Source organism: Camelus ferus, chromosome 34, assembly GCF_009834535.1.
Source record: "Camelus ferus isolate YT-003-E chromosome 34, BCGSAC_Cfer_1.0, whole genome shotgun sequence".
NCBI classification, from domain to species: Eukaryota; Metazoa; Chordata; class Mammalia; order Artiodactyla; family Camelidae; genus Camelus; species Camelus ferus.
The window spans coordinates 4,871,951-4,894,129 of record NC_045729.1 but is presented as its reverse complement, the minus strand read 5'-3'; the positions used below and the strand labels follow the sequence as shown (position 1 = coordinate 4,894,129).

The 22,179-nt window shown below is 42.4% G+C and overlaps 1 long non-coding RNA gene across 1 annotated transcript; it reads right to left on the bottom strand.

Moving 5' to 3' along the window:
* Positions 1 to 1,236: 1,236 nt before the first annotated feature.
* On the bottom strand, positions 1,237 to 20,546 carry LOC106729590. The gene is made up of 4 exons (XR_001365999.2): positions 18,948 to 20,546; positions 13,090 to 13,209; positions 6,763 to 6,864; positions 1,237 to 1,823 (listed from the first exon to the last, which is right to left on the bottom strand). It is a non-coding gene; the product is annotated as an uncharacterized LOC106729590 (long non-coding RNA).
* Between the last annotated feature and the right edge of the window lie 1,633 nt (positions 20,547 to 22,179).

The window sequence follows — 22,179 nt, the reverse complement described above, 5'->3', positions numbered from 1 at the left end:
CTCAAGGGAGCTTCCATCTGCCTTGGTTAAAAACACAGAATCCAGAGCCAGTCAGATTGCTAAGGGTCCAAGTCTAGGTTTTGCAACCATTTTCCAGCTATAGACACTTGTGCAGATTCCTTAACGACCCTGTACCTAAGTTCCTTCCTCCATAAACTGGGAGTATTAAGAGCACCTACCTCACAGGGTCGTTGTGAAGATTACATGAGTTCGTATCTCATGTAATGTGCTGGAAACACCACCTGGAACATCCTAAGGGCTCAGTCTATGCTTATCATTATCGTTACCTATTATCAACCCTGTTTCTCAGCCCATCTTTGAAGCTGAAAATATCTGCCAAAGATGGGAGAGGAGGGGAACTGTTTTATTATTCTTGATCCAGTGCTCAAGGAAAACAATGGTTATGGCTTGACTGGACAAGGAGGAACCCTTTCTCCTAACCATAAACCCAGCTTTAACCATCAAGGCATACTTGCCTACAATTAACATTCAAAATCGAGAGCAGTTTCTAAGACGTGCTTTCTTAGAGAACTTTCTGGAAGACTTTAAATTTTGTTGTTGTTGTTCTGCTTTATTTTTACCCAGCATTAGACCATCAGCTGCTCGCTGTGTTGAGACGTGCTCCATGGCTGTCATTTTAAACTCACAGGATGTTCTCCCCAAGGGGCATACAACAGTTTCCTTAACCGTTTCTTATTGTTGGACATTCAGAATTTCCCCATTATTATAAATAACAGTGCCAAGAACATCTTTGTATGAGGTATTGTTTTCACACTTGCAAGTTAAATTCTTAGGATGTATTTCTAGAAATGGGATTTCTGGGTCAAAGTATCAATTTTTTTTAAATTGCAATTTTTTTATTTTTTATTTTTTAATAGACTTTATTCTTTTAAAGCAGTTTCAGGTTCACAACAGAATAGAGCAGAAAATACAGAGTTCTCACATGGCCCTCCCCACCCACACATATATACTCCCCTACCCGCAACAGCCCTCATCAGTGTGGCATGTTTGGTACAATCGATGAACCAACATGGGCACAAAATTATCAACCAAAGTCCATAGTTTACATTAGGGTTCATTCTTGATGTTGTACATTCTATGGGCTTTGACAAACGCATGATGACATGTAGCCACCACTATAGTGTCACACAGAATAATTTCATTGCCCTAAAAATCCCTTGTGCTCCATCTATTCATTCCTCCCTCCCTCCCTCCCTCTCCCCAAGCCCCTGAAAACCATATTTTTAAAGTCCCTGATACATACTGACAATGGTTTGGGGAAGAAACAATATGATACACATATGTGCTGCCCCCAGCAATACCAGTGAGCCATATTTTTGCAACTTCATCAGCACCAAGTCTTATTATTTTTTTCTGGTATTTTAATAGTTTTCGTGTAACTATTTCCCCATATACCTATTATTTGTGTTTTCTCTCCTTTAAACTACTGTCCAAAACTCCCATCTATTTTAAAAAAACAACCTGGAAAGTAAGAAAGTTCAGAACCGCTTCAAACTTTTAGATTAAAGGCTGGTCTCCGGTTTATATACCAAGGCTCTCTGTAACTAATACGCACCCAGTTTTCTCAGTGTGGCACCAGATCTGACACAGGGAACGACAGCCCCACCAACCTCAAGTCTTCAGACATGGGGTTGGTTTTAGACTGCTCCGAATGCTCCTTGCCCGTAAGCATTGGCTGTTTCTTCCCGGTCACTTTCAGTGCCTTCCGTGATGTCACTTTCTCAGCTGGACTTGTCCTCTGGGCAGCTACATGCTGGTGCTTCTACAGAGCGTCAGGATCTCATAGCCACCGTTCTAGATGCCTGAAAATGTTTGGTGTGCAATTAATGAGACATGTCTCTCCTTCATCAAATCATCAATCTTTCCAGTATTGGGTCGGTTCTTTTGCCTTTAGTGGGGTTGTGGTGAGCCCCTCAGGAAGTATCACATAACACAAAGAAAGTATGGAGGGCATGTGAAGAATATTTCCAGTGGCATTCATTGGACTGACACCAGCAGATTCTGAGGGCCATTTTATGCTAGGAAGAACAGTGATCCAGGAATCCCCCACGATGGTAACAAAACTGTGCTGCAGAACCTTCTACTGCGTCTGATTTTCCATCTGTCTTGTGTACAACCACCCATGCAAACGCACAATGCATGCAATGACAAGAGAAGCTGGCGAATTGTGAAAACTCCTTCCAAAGCAATCAGGGTTATCCCACCCCACTGCATTTGACAGAGACATCAAATACGCAATTTAAAGCTAGAAAAACATTAGACTTTGGAGTCGGTAGCTAAAACAAGCACCATCATTGGTCAATGCCGCCAAAACAGTTAGAAACATTCTTCACCTGCTCAGTTTGAAAAGAAAAAAGGACCCAGCTCCCACTTATCTCCTGACGAGTAAGTGACTAATGTGAAATTGGCCACGGGGAAGCCTGGCTCCCCCGCTCCGTGCGGTACCCTTGGCAACACAACAGAAGGCTGGGAGCTGGGAGAGGCCTGACCCAGGAGAAGGAAAGAATGGAATGAAATACGGTGCAGCTGCTGAACTTTCTTTTCATTAACTTTAAATTATATCAATTTCTAGGCTTTGGGATACCTTCTGAAAGGAGGGGGAAAAAAGGCTGAATAGACAATCTGTCTGCTTTTAACCTAACTCAAACTGAGCAATAATGAAACTAATTCAGCCTGGGGCAGAAAGACAGGACCACCACAAGCCCTGCTTCCCACCTCCCAATTTTATTTAGCTAGAAGTTTCCATTTCAGCTCTCCTCCTCTGAGACAAGAAAAACACAGCTCCAGAAGGAGGCTGTCTCCACAGCTGGCTCCTGTGCCCAGCCTTCCCCCCACCCAGAGTGACTCAGCAAAGCAGCCCCCTGCGGGCTGGGAACAGGGCAGGGAGCTTGTCACGTGGCTGTAGGAGTGTGTGCCATCTTTCCAGCTTGCTTATTCATGCTGCCCCAGAGCTCACCTCCTAGGAATGGCAAATAGCACCTGGATCATTCAATTCTTTGAGTATTCCATACCCCAAGTGTCTTTTGGGGAAGAGATGATCAGGAAGACGTTTCTTGGCTGCGTTAGGCTAGCTGAGATTGGGGTGGAGGGATGGGAATGTGGTGGGTAGAAAGGCAGACATGAGCTCTCATCACCAAATCCCCAAGTATTCAAGATCTTAGCACTCCAAGCCCTTCCCTGATCTTCTGCGGTACCTTTTATTATAACTGGATCCATAGGTCTTTGAATGCTCTGAGCTTCTCCAAAACACCTGTGCCTCTTGGTCACGGGATAAAAAACAGGGGCAAGAGGAAAAGGAAAATGTAAAAGATTCAATACTCCAATTCAGTATGTCTGTTGAATACATACTTTGTGTCAGTTATCATTCTCAGAGCTGGATGTATAGAGATCAACAAAGCTTACATTCATGTGGGAGAAACAGACAATGAAAATATAAGCAAATAAATAGAATATTTTAGATGGCAGTAAGTACAGTGAAGAACAGAGTCTTACAGGAGACGGTGAAGGGGCAGGATAGCACTGAGATAAAAAGGGAAGACCTCTTTCAGGACATGCAATTTGATCTGGGACCTCAGTAATGAGGAGGAATGAGCCAGGCAATGACCTGGGGGGAAAAGCATTCAGGGCAGAAGGAACAGCAAGGACTTATGCCCGGAAAAGAGGCTGGGCAATCAGAGAGAGAGAGAAAGAAGATGAAGGAAGCCTGATTAGACTGTTGGAGGGGAAGGCTGCTACCGATGGGAATGGGGAGGAAAGTCGGAACCAGATCCCAGAGGGGCTTGTAGCCCAGGGAAAAGAGTTTGGGAGCTACTGGAGTGTTTGTAAGCAGTGCAGCGACAGGAGGTTTACTCTTCTGTTTCCCATTCCCACATATCATGTACACATATGTTCACACACGTAGGGAAGATGCCTAGTTAGGGTAGACATTGAGTTTGAGTTATGCAGATGTTTTATGTTTTTATAATTGGATGTTACTTTAGATTAGCTATTTAGAAGGCTAAACACTTTCTCAGAAATGCAAGAGGAAAGGCTAGGTTGGAAAATAAGGCAAAGATTTCCTTGAAGCCCTTTTATAAAATTAATACCTGAAATGGAACAGCACCATCCACACACCAGTCGCGGGGGATGTTAATCTTTCAAAGACAACTCTTAAGATATTTTGTTATGGCTAGAACAGGGACACAACAGGGAAGAGAAAGCTAGATGGCTTTCTCACTAAGTCCCCAGGGCTTGCTTGTCCATTAAGAGAAGGCACGACTTGGTTTAAGAAACCAATAACCAGTAATTTACAAGTGATGTGATTTATCCATATTTGCACCAAGTACTGGGCCTCCCTCTTAGATCCAGACAAGACAGTTTTACTCACTTTTTAAACCACAATGGTTTCTCTTTGTTCCAGGACATTGGCACCAACCTGGAAGACCCAGTCGATGAAAGGACTTGAACAAGTAAATGTTTTGGGATATTGACCTGTGAAACTCCTTCAAATATTCTTTCTCTATGTCACTTTTTTTTCTTTCCTCCCTTCTTTTCTTTCCTCCTTTCTCCCTTCCATCCTTCCTTCCTTTCTTTCAAGAATTTTAAGGAAAAGAAAGGAAAACCTGACAGAACAGGGAGATTTTTTTTATTATGAAATGTGATTATTTCTAATATGATTAAAATCACATAATACTATTCTTGTAAAAGGATGGAGTTTTAAACACCTGGTGATTAGAGGCATTTTTCAGACTATGAGTAAACAGACACTGCATACCACCGAATTTCTTGTTGTCTAAAGCAAATGTGTACCAAAGTCAAACACATACCTTTTTAAAAAATAAATTTAATGTTTGAAGAAAACCATGATGAACTTAGCAGAGTAGCTATTAATAAGGAATAAATGAAAACATGAATTACTTCTAGGTATATTTTTATTCAGTTTATCATATTTATTCTCTGCCAATTCAATGACATAAAGAAAGACAATATTTGAAAAGAGCAAAAAAAGTTCAAATCTTAAATAATAGGAAAAGTGTACATAAAATAGTAGGAAAAGCAAATAATTAAGCAAAATACTTAACTCTGAAAAATGTGGACACTTTCTGCCATCATATATTTTACTTTCACAGTGATTCCTGAGCCCTAAGTAAATTAGATTTTTAAATTTTATTTTTGGTCCCTCAGAGATAGTTCCCTCATTTGAATAGACATTGGAAATTAGCTCAATGACTGAACATCTGAAGAACAGAAGTTTGGGAGACTTGACATTGTCCCCTCATAGATATCCATGTCCTAATCTCTGGATCCTATGAATGTTACCTTAAATGGCAAAAAAAAAAAAAAAGGACTTTGCAGATGTGTTTGAGTTAAGGATCTTGAGATGGGGAGATTATCCTGGATTATCCTGGTGGGCTCTAGACATAATCACATGTATTCATATTAGCAAGAGGAGAGGGAGGTTTGGCACAGAGGAGACGACAGTGTGAGCACTGAGCAGGGGTTGGAGGGATGTGGCCACAAGCTAAGGACTGCCGACACCCACTCTAAGCAGACGCGTTCTTCCCCGGAGCCTCTGCCGGGAGCACCTGGGACTTGAACTCCCAAATTGTGAGAGGACAAATCTCAAGTGTTTTAAGCTACCCAGTTGATGGTAATTTGCTACAGCAGCCGTAGGAAACCAACACAAAAAGCCATTCTGAGTAAATACCCAGTGACATCTTAAAAGGAGTAAAAGTAGCCGTGAGGGGGCGGGAGTTTTTTGTTTTTTTTAAATGACTAGCATTGAAAGTGATCTGATTTCTACATCAGAGGAGTAATGCACAGGACTTATTTCACTGTTTCACACACACGACTTCTTTCAAATGGATAATATCCAGGTCATATTGGCTGGTAAAGTTTTAGTACTAACCATACAGAAAGCATCGATGCTTCACTTGGTGAAAACACTATAAACTCAAGCTAATTCTGCTTCCCCAGTCTTCATGGCCCTTACCCTCTCTTCAGAGGCAGCCGCATTAACCCTTTCTGACTTCATTGCTTCTGATAACTGTCTCCGTGACTCTGATAAACATGGTTATTACCTCTATTATTTTCTTTTATCAACCTTAAGGAAAAGCAGAAAACCCTACTAACTCTCCATTAAGAAAGAAAGATAAAGACTTAGCTCAGCGGTTTTGTACCTGGTTGCACATTACAATCGCCTGAGAAGCTTTAAAACTGTGTCTATAACTAATCCCCACGCCTAGACATTCTGATTTAATTGGTCTTGAATGGGACCTCAGCATCACTTATCTCTGAAGATATTCTGGTGATTCTGCTGCAGTCAGAGCTTAGAACTATGAATTTAGCTCTCTTTATCTCCTTCTTCCCAACATTTGCTAGTTATATTATTAATTTCTTTTTTTTTTGCCATTCTACAGTTATGCATTATTATATGTCTTAACTTTTATTCATTTAATCTTCATTTTAAATAATAATGGTTAAATATCTATCTCTTGACCATCAACTTTGGGTTTTTTTAGGAGAAGGTAATTGGGTTTATCTGTTTATTTTTAGAGGAGATACTGGGGATTGAACCCAGGACCTTGTGCATGTGCTCCACCACGTGAGCTGTACCCTACCCCAGCCTTGCCATCAGCTTTGGATCATATGATCTGATTCCTAACTACAGTAGGTAGAATTCTAGACAGCCTCCAAAAAATTTCAATCCCATAAGAAAGAGGCCCAGTGTTGAAATCAGACACTCTTGAATTTTAATCCTACCTCTCCCATTTCCTCTTCGTGAGTGTACAGGCAAGTGATGAATTTTCAGAGACCCAGTGTCCTCATCTTCAGAATGATGATAATAGTACATGGCTGATAATTCTGTACATGGAAGATTAAAATAAGCATGTGAGTACAAAGCTCTGTTCATGGTACCTGTTAATACTAACTCTTACTAAATGGGAGCTATAATCATTATTAGCCAAGGACTGCAGCTAATCTCCCTCTCAGCACTTAATTAACCCATTTGAAGCAAATTATTTATTTTTAGCTTTTAAGTTCTGGAGTATAAAACACATAATAAAAAGCACATAAAATGTAAATGTTCAGTTTAACCAATAATAATAAAATGATTGTACAGATAACAAACACAGAAAAAAAGAAAACGCATTGCCAGCATCCAGAAGCCCTCACTCCCCCCAAACCTTTATTTTTTCCCATTAGAAACACTTCCTTCCACAATAAGGGTAACTTGCTAATTAATTTTAATTTTTGATGTTCTTAAGTTGTATTGAAAACACTCCCCATTCTGTTTCTTAGTCTTATCACCTAAAGAGAGATATCCCTAGCAAGATTTAAAAATTTATGAGTTGTCCAAGAAAGTATGGTGGATTGGTTTCATATTTATTGAGAGCCATAGTGTGCAGAAACTAGTGAAGTGATATACTGCTTGCCTTCCAACAGCTTATAGTGATAAAAAATAAAGCCATGCTCACAGCTAGCAGTTTGCCTGATGCCCTTTATGCCACTTTCCTATGGAGTACAACAATATTTACTAGAAACAAAAATGACACCAGAAGTTGCTCTTTGTTTTCAAAACCAACTTTGTACCCAGATCCCATAACATAAAGAGAAGGGGAAATGAGAAGGGACTTCACATTTATTGAATATCTACTATTAGCCTATCACTGTGCTAATTTTTTTCCATTTTTCCTATTAATTGTTACAGCAATTGAACATGATAGATATTATTTACCCTATTCAACTTCTGAGGAGTTGAAGCAATAGCTAGGAAGTTATAACAATGTAATCTTAAAAACGGAAAACAGCCAGACTTCTATGTCGTTACATAGGAAGATATAATACTTGTGAATGTAAATGCACTTAACAATAGAGCCCGAAATTTCATGAAATAAAATCTTACAGAACTGAAAGAGATCAGACAACTCAGTTATAGTTGGAGATTTCAATACCTTATTCTCAAGAATTGATAGAAATACTAGGTGAAAAAAATCAGCAAGAATATAGAAGACTTGACAACACTATCAATCAATTCAACCCAACTGACATACAGAGACATTCTACCCAACAGCTGCAGAATGCATGTTTTTTCAAGCACATATGGTTAGATCAGGATCAGCCATATGCTGGGACCTAAAACAAGTCTCAGTAAGTTTAAAAGAATTTTAAGATCATACAGAGAATATTCTCCAATCACAACATAATTAGAAATCAACAACAGAAAAAAATCTGGAAAATTCCCAAATACTGGGAAATTAAACAACATATTTCTAAGTAACTCATGGTTCAAAGAAGAAATCATAATGAAAATTAGAAGACATTTTAACAAATAAAAAATTAAAAATATAAATATATAAGGATATTAATATATTTAATTAAAATATTAAAAAATAAAAATAACATATTAGATTTAAGAGATGTAGCTAAGGTAGTGCTTAGAGGGAAATTTATCATTTTAAACACTTATAGCAGAAAAGAAGAAAGGCTTCAAATCAATTACCAAAGCTTTCACTTTAAGAAACTAGAAAAAGAAAAGCAAACAGAAGTTAATAGAAGAATGTAAACAATAAATCTTAGAGCAGAAATCAATTAAACAGAAAACAGAAAAGCAACAGAGAGGGTCAATGGAACCAAAAGTTGGGGTTTTTAAAAAAAATATTCAGGAAAATTGACAGACCTTTAGCTAGACTGCCCGAAATAAAGAAAGAAGACACAGATTAGAAAATCAGGAATGAAATGGAGGACGTCACTACCAACTCTACAGAAATTAAAAGTATTAAAGGAGAATTTTATGAGTAACTGTATGTCAATAACCTCAACAAATTAGGGGAAATGGACAAATTCCCAGAAAGTCACAAGTTACCAAAACTGACTCAGGAAGAAATAGAAAATTGAAATAGGTCTATAACAAATAAAGAAGTTGATTTAGTGATTTAAAATCTTGCCACAAAGACAAGCTCAGGCCTAGAAAGTTTCACTGGTGAATTCTATCTAATATTTACAGAAGTAATAGCAATCCTTCACAAAGTCATCCAGAAAGTAAAAGAGGGAACACTTCCACACTTATTTTATAAAGCCAGCATTACCATGATATCAAAGTCAAACAAAGACATTGCAAGAGAAGAACTACAGACCAATAACCTTTATAGACAGAGACACAACAATAATTAAGACCATTTTAGCAAATTGAATTCAGCAACATATAAAATGAAAACACGGCAGGACTCATCCCAAGAGTGCAAAGTTGGTTCAAGATCTAAAAATCAACCTAAAATGTGAAGGGCAAACATCACATGATCATCTCAATAGATACAGAAAAGGCATTTGACAAAACGTCATATTCATTCATGATTAAAGACTCTCAACACACAAAGACTAGAAAGGAATTCCTCTGGCCTGTGGATGTTGTGATGTGTTCTCAATCCTCTAAATTTACTGCAATTATTTAATTCTGTATTTTTATTACATACAAATTATCCCTCAGTGTAGCTATTATACAAATTTTTTTTAAATGCCTAAGGTTTCTTATCAGTGGAAGCTACTATAAGTAAGAAGTGTATCTTTATTACGTTCTCTCCAGCGCACAGCTCATTAAGGTTGCTTAGTCAATTTTTAGTAGTTTATACAATCGAGCTTCAAAAAATTAACCATGTTCCAGGAACTATATACACCCTGTAGCCTGGCTACAAGTTCTTACTACAACTTACTCTGTTTTATCTACTCTGTTTCCCTCAGAGCAGCTTTTTGTACCCATTTCTCCTCTCTGAGCCCTTGCCCACGCCATGCCCTTCATCCACTAGGTGGTACTTTTGGCACTTGTAGTTTCATTGCCAATCAAAAGACCTCAGAGTACTTAGAGGGAGAACATAATGTAAAGAGGCCATTGGTTAGCGGGGCAGTCGCAAGCTGGAGAGGGCGCTTATCAGATACGATCAGACAACTTTAACTCACATTCATAGAATAAATTTCTTTCTTTTCCTCAGCAGAAGTTGCACATGAAGTTTCTCATGTTTTAGAATTTTTCCAAAATACGGGTTCCTGGGGCTGTGTGCACACAGAAGCCAGTCTTATAAGGGACAAATGGGAAGCTGCACTAGTAATGAACCTTTCATTCATTCATTCTTCAACCAACATTTATTGAGCAACTGCTCTATGCCACACCCACTGTTCTAGGTATTGGAGCAGCAGTATACAAAACAAAGTTCCTGCCCACATTGGACGTGCAGTTGAGGGAGAGATAATCACTAAACAAACAATTGCTGATGTCTGGTCTGTAAGGGCTTTGGAAAGCCTTGAAAGGCAGGAAAGGGGAAAATGGGGGTGGTAGAGGCGGCGGTCACCATCGCATGGGGATTGGACGGTCAATGCTTTTCCGACAAGATGACATTTAGTGCATCTGAAGAAAACGAGGGAAGGGGTCATGCAGCTGAAAAGCAACCCAGGCAGAGAGAAAACCCAGTAAACAAAGGACTGTAAGCAGGAGGACTCTTGGCATATTCATGTAAGAGCAGGAAGGGCACGTGCGTGGGTGTAGAACAGGGTGGAAGGGCATGCATGGTGGAGATGAGTTCAGAGAGGCAGAGGTGGTGTGGCTTGTAGGGCATGATGGTCCTTGCAGGGCATCTTTAAGGCCTTTGATTTTACCCTGAGTGAAACAGGAACCACTGAAGGATTTTGAGCAAAGAAGTGGCATGTCTGACTTCTGTTTTAAAGGGATTATTCTGGTGGCTGTGTTGAGATTGACTCTAGTAGGGCAGAGGCAGCAGCTGGGAGACCAGTTAGGACACTATTGCAATAATCCAGGCAAGGGGTGATGTGGCTTAGACAGGGTGTGAGCAATGGGAGAGGTGGGACCAGACCACATTTCAAACATACTCCTAAGGAAGAACCAGCATGATCAGCTGATGATTTGATAGCAGGTGTGAGAAAAAGAGAAGAGGCAGAGATGATGATTTGTTTTAATTGTTTAACAGAAGTTTATGTAGCAGTAATCACATGCCAGGCACTGTTCCAAGTTCTTGGCAAATATTGACTCATTTAATCTTTGCAATATGCCTATGAGATAGGTACTGTTTTCATCCTCCTTTTCTTGCCTTCAAGGGTTTGGCTCTGAGATGCTGGGAGAATAAGCTGTCACTTACTGAGAAAGGGAAGACTATGTGAAGAGCAGGTTCAAGTTGATACATTACGGTTGAGAAGACTCAAATAACTGTGTGAAGATGCCAAGCGGGTGGCTGGTTATGCAAGATTGGAGTTAAGGAGACTTGATCTGCTCTGGAGATACACACTCAGGGTAAACATGGTATTTACAACCATGAAGCTGGATGAGATCTCTAGGAGAGTAGAGATTCCGAAGAGAAGAGGACCAAGGAACAAGCTTGGGGCCATTTGGTATTATTGAGGGCGTAAGGATAAACTATCAAAGGCAGAGGAGAGGCCAAAGAGCTTGGCATCCTGGAAGCCAAGTGAAGAAACCGAAGGAGGAGAGGACGTCCAGCTGTGTCAAATGCTACAGATGGGTCCAGTAGGAGAGAGCTGAGCATTTATTTCCTGTTCACTTTGAAAAGAGCTATTTCACTGAGTGGTAGAGATGAAAGTTGGGGTCAAAAGAAAACAGGAGGAACAGGATAGACAACAATGAGTAAAGAGAACTCTCTTGAGGCATTTTCTATAAAAAGGAATAGAGAAATATGGAGACAGTCAGAAAAGAGATAAGGTCAAGAGAGGGTTTTGTTTGTTTGTTTTTGCTTTTTGCTTGTTGTTTTCTTTTAAAGATGAGTGGAATTTACAGCTTATTTGTATGCTGATGGAAATGGTCCAGGAGAAAAGGGATGAAAGCTAATATAAGAGAGAGGAGATTAAATGATGTTAGTGAGCTGATGAGAGAGAATGATACAGTACAGGGCTTGGACTTGACAGAAACAGAGACAATTCATCCTTAGTAAATGGAGGGAAGGCGGGATATATGGTGATAGATGCCATTAGGTGGGGAGATGTGGCTGACATTTGTGGACACTCTCTTCTGATTGCTTCTTTTCTCAGTGAAATAAGAAAAAAAGTCAGGAGCTGAAAGAGAAGATGAGAAGGAGTATTGGAGTTCTGAGGAGAACAAAGCTGTGAAACGGACATCTAAGAAAATGAGGACCATCATCCAAAATGTTAGCTCAACCACAGGTCAGTCCATCATTACCATCCCATTATTTGGATCTAGAAAAGTTTGATTTTCAAGAGGACTTCGTTAAAAGGCAGATACTTGGAAGCCCAAATGCTGTTCAGCTGGCTTTCTGGTGTAACACATTTGTATCAGATGGCGTCTGAGCTGTCAGACCCCTGGGAGTGAGATCCCTCAGGTCATGTTGATTTTACTCTCTTTTCCCTGGGAAATCTAAATTTCACTTCATTTTATTTTATGTTTTTCAAGAAAACTAAGTTGTTACTGTAGAACTGATTGTAATTCATTTGAAAGCATTTCAAGATTTAACAGAATTGAATCCACGTGTTAGAAAAATAGTTCATCAACCCACTTGCCCCATTTTTTCCCCCAGAAACATGACAGAAGTCCAAACCCTTTTGGCAGGAATCGAGGAGTGGGGTAAGGAAAGATATTTGTTCTTAGAAAGAAAGAAAGGGGGCCTCCTACAGGAGGTGAGGAGTTGTTCCAGGCCAATAATAACACTTAACAATTGTGGGGGCCTCCTTAAGTACATGTCATTTACTTAATATCCCGTCCCAAATTAATAAACACTGAGCCGGAACACACTTAGTTGTTTTCTTCTGTACAATTATGGCCAATACATTTCTATGGACTTGTCTTTTTAAAAAATGCAGTTTGGGTCGCTTATCAGGTGGCAAAAAAATGCTGTCCACAAGACACAAGGCTCTGGCATACCCTGTAAGCCTGACATAGAATCCCCGCTGTGCCACACCCAGACTCTGTGATATAGGGGGAGTGTCTGATTCTCACTGAGACAGTCTTCCTTTCATAAATCATGGGCTACTGATGGCTGTCGTAAAATTAAATGAAGCAGCCTGTCAGAATACACATGCAACCCAGTATGTATCTGGCACATGAATGGCTACTCTTACCGTTTGTACGTTGCTAGATGCCTAGGTGGTATCTTCCCTTGTACCTGAAGAAATGTCTAGAGGATGTCTGTTTCCACTCAATTCGGTATCACTGAAGAGAGGCACGTTGATGGAGAAGAGCTGCAAAGTGAGGAATGTTCAGGCTACGTTTTAACATTTTCTTTAGAAACATCTTTATTACAAGTGTTCTTTTTTAAAGGGCTGGATCTCACTAGGTCTCACTTTCTAAAAACTTGAGCTGTAATTGACATACAACGTTAGTTTCAGGTGTGTGACATGATTCAATATATGCATCTATTGCAAAATGATGATTACAATGTGTCTAGTTAACATCCATCACCACACAAAGTTAAAAAATTGCTTTCTTGTCATGAGAACCTCTAGGATCTACTCTCTGAGCAGCTTCCAAATATACCACACAGTGTTATTGACCATGGTCACCAGGCTGCCCCTCACATCCCCAGGACTTACTTATTTCACAACTGGAAGTTTATATCTTTTGACCACATTCATTTTGCTCACCTCCCACAACCCACCTCTGGCAACCACCAAACCATTCTTTGAACCTATGATTTTTTTTTTTTAAGATACCACATATAAGGGAGATCATGCAGTATCTATCTTTCTTTGTCTGACCTATTACATTTAGTATAATATCTCAAGGTCCATCATCCATGTTGTCACAAATGGCAGAATTTCTTTCTTTTCTATGGCTGAATAATGTTCCACTGTGTGTGTGTGTGTGTGTGTGTGTGTGTGTGTGTGTGTGTGTGTGTGTGTGCGTCTCACATTTTTTAATCTATTCAACTATCAGTGGACACTTATGTGGTTTCCACATCTTGGCTATTGAAAATAATGCTGCAGTGAACATGGGGTGTGGATATCTTTTTGAATTAGTATTTTCATTTTCTTTGGATAAACACTCAGAAGCGGGATGGCCAGATCATATGGTAGTTCTATTTAAAAATTTTTCAGGAAGTAGCCTTTTCAGACTATGTTTTTAATTGTTTCCTTGGTAATATAAACATGTCACAGACCGCTATATATATATATATATTTTTTTTTTCATCTCTAGCTTGCCTAAGATTCTGGGAATTTTTACCCAACTGATGAGAAGGACATACTCATTTTCCCGTAATATTTAAGAAGTTCCGGAAGGGTGGGGACCGTATGTCTAAATGAATTCAGTGGGGCTACTTAATAACTCATTAAATGAAGAATAATAATGTAACAGAAACGTGTGAACTTCCTGAGCAGTTGGGTTTCAAAGGACTGTGGCCGTGCGCTCCATCTCAGACTGGCTCGGCCCTGGGAAGTGAGTGGGTGTGCTGGCTGCTGGGCTTGAAGCTGGAGCTAATGATGTCCTCAAACACTGCATCCTTTGCTGATATAGACGTTTGAATCCTGCAGCTGTTTTGCTGCTATATATGTTTTTTTTTTATATATTACAGTTTCAAATGAGGAGAGCAGGAAAAATCCTTGGAGCCACATAAGGCAGCCCCCAGGGGCAGAGTGTCCTCAAGCTGGGATGCTTGGAAAGCAAGAGAGCCAAGGTTCTGGGTTCCACAGAAAGCCTGTCCTCTGTGACCTTTGTGTATCAATCAGCCCAGACTCCAGACTCCCTGGCTTCGGGAAAAGGCTAGGGGCCCAGGACAGCCCTACCAGACAAACCCCCAGCCGATAACTCAAACTGTTATCCATTAACCTGAGCAGGTAGGAGGGAGTCAGTCTGTGCCTGACACACCGGTTCACAGGCCACAGACATTTCATGGGTCACATATCTTTTACACCAGTTGGAGTGTGGGGCCACTCCCCTGCTGGTCACCTGGCCCTTTTCCTTCCTGGCAGGTGATTATTTGCTCCTTTTCCATTCCTCCAGAAGCTAGGCTGGGATCCTCAGTGTAACACAGGTTTTGCTCTTCAAGGGCTTTTAGCATCTTCCTTTAGCTGTGGAAACTTTACTCCCAACAAAACCTCATACCAAAGTCCAAAATTTAAAACAGTTAATGCTGGAAGTATTTGACATGAAGTGGAAGTAGATGATCCAAAGAGAGACATTGCCAGCCCTCCCAAATCCATCACACACACTCTTTCTTTCTCTCACTTTTTGAGGCACCTCTAAAAAATTCCTAGGACTCGAAGGAGAGAAGTTTGGAAATCCCCAAGGGTCTTAACCTCTCATTTCACAGATGAGAAGACAGGTCCAGATCTGCTCTGTCCAACATGGTAGCCACTAGGAACACACGGCCATGGAGCATTTGAAATGGCTCGTCTAAACTGAAGTCGGCTAAACGCCATTTGCAGCAACATGGATGCTCCTGGAGAATGTCATTCTAAGTGAAGTAAGCCAGAAAGAGAAAGAAAAATACCATATGAGATTGCTCATATGTGGAATCTTAAAAACAAAAACAAAAACAAACAAACACATACACAAAAACAAAGCGTAAATACAGGACAGAAATAGACTCGTAGACATAGAATACAGACTTGTGGTTGCCAGGGGGGTGGAGGGTGGGAAGGGATAGACTGGGATTTCATAATTGTAGAATAAACAAGATTATACTGTATAGCACAGGGAAATATACACAAAATCTTATGGTAGCTCACAGAGAAAAAAAATGTGACAATGAGTGTGTATATGTCCATGTATGACTGAAAAATTGTGCTGAACACTGGAATTTGACACAACATTTTAAAATGATTATAAATCAATAAAAAATTTAAAAAAATAAACTGAAGTCAGCTATAAGTGCAAAACACACACAAAATGTCAAAGACTTGGTACCAAAACAAAAGGATATTAAGTATCTCATTGATACATTTTTTTTAAATTGATGGTACTCTAAAATGGTAGTTTAGATAGACTAGGTCCCATAAGATTTTTACTAAAATGAATCTCACCTGTTTCATTTCATTTTTTTTAATATGACTCCTAGAAAATTCAAAATTACACAAGTGGCTCTCCTTCATGGCTCATGTTATAACTCCATTGCATAGCACTGATCTAGAGTTTTCTACCCAGATCACGGGAGGCAAGTCGGGACGCGTGGTCCTAACTCCGTGTTCTCTCCAAACCACCATTCTCACATTACTCATTGACACGGAGACATAACTGACAGCTAAGAGCTTAAAGTGGCATCCCAGGGCAGCTTCCCTTAATGCAATGGGATGAGAGAGAACTTGCAGGCAGAGGTGAAGTTTGGGTAGGATTAGGCCCACAGATCACCTTCCCAATCACGTGTGTGTGTTTGGCGTCTGGGAAGAAACCTGCCTATGGGAGGAGCATTGATTTAGAAATAAGAAGGCCTGAGTCTTAGACCCTTTGATGGTGACCTTCTTTCCTTAGCTGGGTCACCAACCTTCTCATTTTCCTTACCCGTAAAGGGAGGGAATATGTTTTTCAGCAGTCAAAGTCCTCTTCCTTCTCTGGAATTCTGTGATTTGCCATTTACGTATTCACCTGTATTCTTCCCTGCCAGCAAATACTTTCCAATGAGGTGTTCCCACATCTACTTCTTTTCCCTTCCTATTCCACTCCTCCTCAAAGCTAATTTCAGCAAAGAGGAGTTGGGCTGAGAAGGGAAGACAACTCCAAGTCACTTCCTTTTACCCTTGGCCCTGAGAGCAATGAAAGAACTGTTGTTCTCTTAACCTCTAGCCCAGTAAAGGAGGACCTGGAGAAGGAAAGGGCACAGAATGGATGAAGCGTGGGGTGGTGGGGGAGTGAAAGGATAGGGGAAAGAAGAAGAAGGAGGAGGAGGAGAAGGAAAAGGAAATGGGTATTAGAAATATGTATCTGATGACTGGATAAAGAAGTTGTGGTATATTTATACAATGGAATACTACTCAGCCATACAAAAGAACAAAATAATGCTATTTGCAGCAACATGGATGGACCCAGAGATCGTCATTCTAAGTGCAATAAGCCAAAAAGAGAAAGAAAAATACCTTATGATATCACTCATATGTGGAAGCTAAAAAAAAAAAAAAAGACACTATGAAATCATCTACAAAACAGAAACAGACTCACAGACTTAGTAAACAATCTTATGGTTACCGGGGAAAGGGGGTGGGAGGGGATAAATTTGGGAGTGTGAGATTTACAAATGTTAGCCACTATATATAACAATAGATATATTTTTAAAAATTTCTTCTGTATAGTAGAGGGAACTATGTTCAATATCTTGCAATAACCTTTAATGGAAAAAATATAAAAATGGATATATGTATGTATATGCATGACTGGGACACTGTGCTGTACACCAGAAACTGACACGTTGTAATTGACTATACTTCAATTAAAAAAAAAGAAATATGTATCTGAAGGGTTAATTAGCCTTCCACCTGGACTCCTTGGTTTATCAACTCCTAGAGAGCAGGGATTACATAGTATTTTTCTGGAGGGGGCTTGTATACAATACCCAAGCCGCTATTACACCCGGGACAACAAACACGAAGCAATCCTTTCGTGGAGCTCACTAAGTCTGTTTACCGCCTGCCTTTTATGGCAGGTACATTTATAACAGGCGTGACGGTGAAGGCAGATGAAGCATGTAGTTACGCAGGATAGGAGAAGTTAAATTAGACAACAAATGTATTCAACTTTTCACCCTCCTTCAGAGCTCCTGTGAAGCAGAAAACACCCAGACATTGTTTTAAGTCAGGGAGTTTCCAGCTTTGCAACTGAAGTCCTCGGCAGAGGGCCAGGCCCGCCGTCCGTGCGTGGGAGACGGCTGCGTTCTCAGGGCTGTGCTGGAAGCTGCAAGTCTATGAGGCATTTCTGGCAGGATTTAGCTATTACCTGTGGGTTCGGGGTTGAATTTTTCCTCAAAAATAAGCTTCATCTCTGAATGGCAGCCCATGCAGAGACACTGGTCCTCCTCTTAATGCTTCTCTAAATCTGATCTGAGATAAAATGATGAGGCCTGAAGCTTCTCTCGGGCCCCACCCACACCTGCCAGCCCTGCGGGAAGAGCCGCATTAGGGGAAGTGGCTCTGAGGACTGTCCTGAACGCTGGCCCACAGTGCCCTATTGTCCTCATCCTCACGTAGGCGGCGGGTAGGAGGAAGGGATCTGTGCAGCTTCGAAAGGCAGCTACAATGCAGCCTTTCCTGGCTGCTCCAGGGGCACGAACTGTTGAGGTTAGCTTTGCTGGGAGCCAACAAGCATTTAATTAAATTTTTTTTTAAAAATCCTTTTTAAAAAAGGAATAAGGGAAGGAAGGAAGAAGGCAAAACCAGACTATTTAGTTAAAATATCAGATTTAGGGAAGGCTAGAAAAGACTTAAACTGGCGTCACTGAGATGGCGGTGGTGGTAAGGGTGGAGGACCCAGGCATTAATACTTCCGACATATTATCCTGTTACTGTCGGTGCCCGACCTCTGCCTCCCAAGAGAGGGAACACAGAACCAAGCTTCAGCAGAGCTAACAGCCAACCAGCTAACACCGAGTGTCAGGCAGGCTTCCTTCCTGGTGGTCCACTAAGACCCTCGCAGCCAAAGCCCAAGATGAGTTTCCCCTGATAGACTCAAGGTATATGGATAAACCATCCCTTGGGCAGTTTCTTAACTGAGAAGGGGCTGCTGAGGGCCTGGCCGGGCCCTGGGAACAGGGGGGTGCAAAGTGGGGCCCGTGGAGCACGCCCCCTGGGTTGAGCACGCCCTGTTCAGACAGTGCTGAACATCCTAGAGAAGAAGGCCCAGGAAGCACACTTCCTTCCTGGGGGAGACTCCTCCATTTCTCCACACTGGGGCTTATGAGCCTTTGTAGTTTTTCTCAAATTGCTCAGGAACCCCATCTCCACAGCTCCACTCATACTCAGGACTGTAATGAAGGGGAGGAAGTCCTCTCCCCTACCTTAGCTTGTCTTCCGAGAACTTCCTGTAAAACGGACAGGCTTGGAGCGGCAGAGAAAATCCCAGGTGTCCAAACGTAGGGGGACTGCAGGGTCACCGTGTGTGTCAGCCCGCCAGGGCCGCCACAGTAAAGCTCCACAGGCCGGAGGCTGGAACCACGGAATTCAGCATCTTGCTGTTCTGGAGGCTGGAAGTCCGAGGTGAGGGTGTTGACAGGGTAAACGTCTTCAAGGCATTTCTCCTCGGCTTGAGAGTGGCCATGTCTTCCTGTGTCTTCACCTGGTCTCCCTTCTGCCCATGCCTGTGCCCTGATCTTCTCTTCTTAAAGGAGACCAGTCAGACTGGAGTAGGGCCCGCCTTACGACTTCAGTTTAACTTTATTATCCCTTTAAAGGCCCCGTCTAAAGTATAGTCACATTCTGTGATCCTGATGGGGTTAGGACTGCAGCGTGACTTTGGAGGTGGGCGGTGGGGTGAGGGACACACAGCTGAGCCTATCACACCACGTCTGTGACTTCCGGGAAGGCAAGGAACCTGGAGGCAGCCCCCTACTCGTGGCCGCACACCACACTTAGATAACCCCACAGTGCCATTCGCTCTCTGTCTCTTTCCAAATGCTCCAGCTTTCCTGGCCTCTCTGAGCTCCTTGGGCCAGTCTCCTCCAGAATCTCACTTCTCTCTGTGCTGGGGGATGTTTCCTGGAACATGTCTCTCGAGGACGGCAGCATTGCCAGGCTGCAGGCCGCTGTCTTCCCTCACCCACCATTCCTCCCCTGCAGGCCCTTCCCAGCTCAGCGCAAGCAGACAGCGAGGCCCAGTTTAGCAGAACTGTGGTCTCACCCAAGAAGCCAGGTATACACACATCCCCAGCCCCTCGGGGATCCAAAAGACAGCCTTCCCTTCATCGGCTGGTGGGTCCTGTGGTGTTTGCAGGCAGGCCTTCCCTGTGTGAAGCAGGTTCCAGAAATGGATGTTCGGAATTGATTTTGCTTCCTACCGCTCCTCAAAAGTCATTGGTAACGCAGGCTGGGAAGGAAGACAGGATTCCTGAGCCCAGAGAAGCTCTCGCCTTACCCCTCTGTGTCTTTCGAAGAGCAGTTTAAAGTCACTTCTCCTCTCCCTGAACCAGAAAAACAACTGTCCCCCGCACTCAGAGCTTCGCCATTCAACTCATTAATTTCCTGTGATCAAGGTGCTGAGTTTATTACGCGCAAACCGCCCTCGAGAATCCTCTCCCTAAGATGATGGTTCTTGGGTGGTCCTTCTTGGGTGGGTCCCTGGGCACGGAAACCCCACACTCCCCTCGCCACGATTCCTCCTCTGCTCCGTGTGCCGGGCAGATCCTGCCTCACAAAAGCACAGCTCCAGCTTGTCCAGAGATAAGATCAGAGACGCTGCGGAAGGGCCGGGTTTTAACGAGGCAGAAAATACAGGCTATTCCAAACATCAGGGCCTACTGTGCAAAAAAACAAAACCCCTGCAGCACACACCCTGGCTTTGGGGGCCCTCTCCCGGAGAGGGTGTCTCCCCTCATAAAGATTGGTATCGCGGGGTGAGGAAAGAGTCACGTCCCCCGCAGCCAGGCTTCCAGTCAGAAGGGCTTCACTTTCAATCACCCAAGAGCAGCTGTGGGCTGCTGCTTATGTAATGGGGCCCATGCCTCCTTCCCGGGAGGAGGATGTGGAACCATTTGGTGTTTGCTGAATAATGAGTCATGGTCAGATTTAGGGAGTAGCAACAGTGAATTTCTGCCTTGCATTGCTTCATCCGGAACTTCTAGTAAAAAGCAGAGAAGCGGTGAGTCAGTGGCCGGCGGGGCTGGCCCTGGAAGGGAAAACATCGCAGAGGGCCCTGAAACGCGGGCCCCCCAGGCTCACATGGGGAGCTGCTAAAGGGGGCTTCGGGGGGCATTTGAAGCTCGGCTGGGCACCCTGTGAGGAGAGTCACTGTTTATTTAGGCCTGTGGCTGACCTGACAGGGACTTTTCTATCTGAAGCGCATTGCAGCCTCTTCCAGACCCCAGCCGGAGTCCAGTGCTGTCAGAGGGAAGACAGAGCCTTCTCCAAACCTTATTTTACCCCTAAGAAATGCAACAAAGCTCAGCTGTAGGAAGAGGGCCCTGTGGATATCAACGGAGAAGTTAAAGGCTTCGGTTTCAGCCAGAAAGAAAGAAAAAAAAAAGAAATTAAGTTATTCTATTGTTTATCACATTCTGAATTAAATCAAACAAAGCCCCGAGGAAACAAAATTAAGCCCTGTAGGAAAATGAGCCAGAAATTATTTGTCTGTCTTCATGTTTCTAAGAAATCCAGTCAAACTTTTGTGAACTTTTCCCATCGGAAAATGACTTCTCAGAAGTCCCGCTCCCCATCCCCTGAGATGTTCTTTCAGCACGCCCAGCAAGAAGCCCCAGGCTTTGTTGCAAGTCACAGCCCGAATCTGTGTGCTTATACAGGGCTCTCTTAGAGTCGGTGGGTCTACCTCACGCTGCTGGGGCCCCGCAAGAATTTCAGGGTGTCTTGCTTGATGAATGAAGCAGGGAATGTTTTCTCAGCGCACAAAGCTTCAGGAGTCTGCGAGCCCTTGCCTGTGAGAAGGCGTGTGGCCCAGAGGTCAGGGTCAACCTGCCTGGGTTTGCATCCCAGCTCTGCTACCGACCACCAGCTTAGTGGCTTTAACGCGCCATTGGCTCGTCTGCTGGGTTCCCTCATCTGTGAAATGGAGACCACCAGAGCCTGCCCCTCATAGGGTGGTGGTGGGTCTGAGGCAACACTTACAAGGCATTTCAAATGGTTTACTCTGCATTTGGGGGGGAGGTAGTAGTTTAATTAGGTTTATTTTATTTTTTTAATGGAGGTACTGGGGATTGAACTCAGGACCTCATGCATGCTAGGCATGCACTCTACCACTGGGCTATACCCTCCCCTCTTTGGTTTTTAAATATGCATAGTTGATTTACAATGTGTTAGTTTGTGCTGTATAGCATAGTGATTCAGTTGTACATACATATTCTTTTCCATTATGGGTTATTCTGAGTTATTGAATACCACTTCCTGTGCTACACAATAGGGTCCTGATGTTTATTCTGTACACAGTGGTTTGTATCTATTATTGTTACCATTATTATCATGATTACACTGTTCATCTCCAGTGACTTCCACCCCAGAACGTGTTAGCGAGGTAGGGCGGCCCAAGCAAGCCTTATGGTCAAGCAGGGCTGGCTTTTATAAACC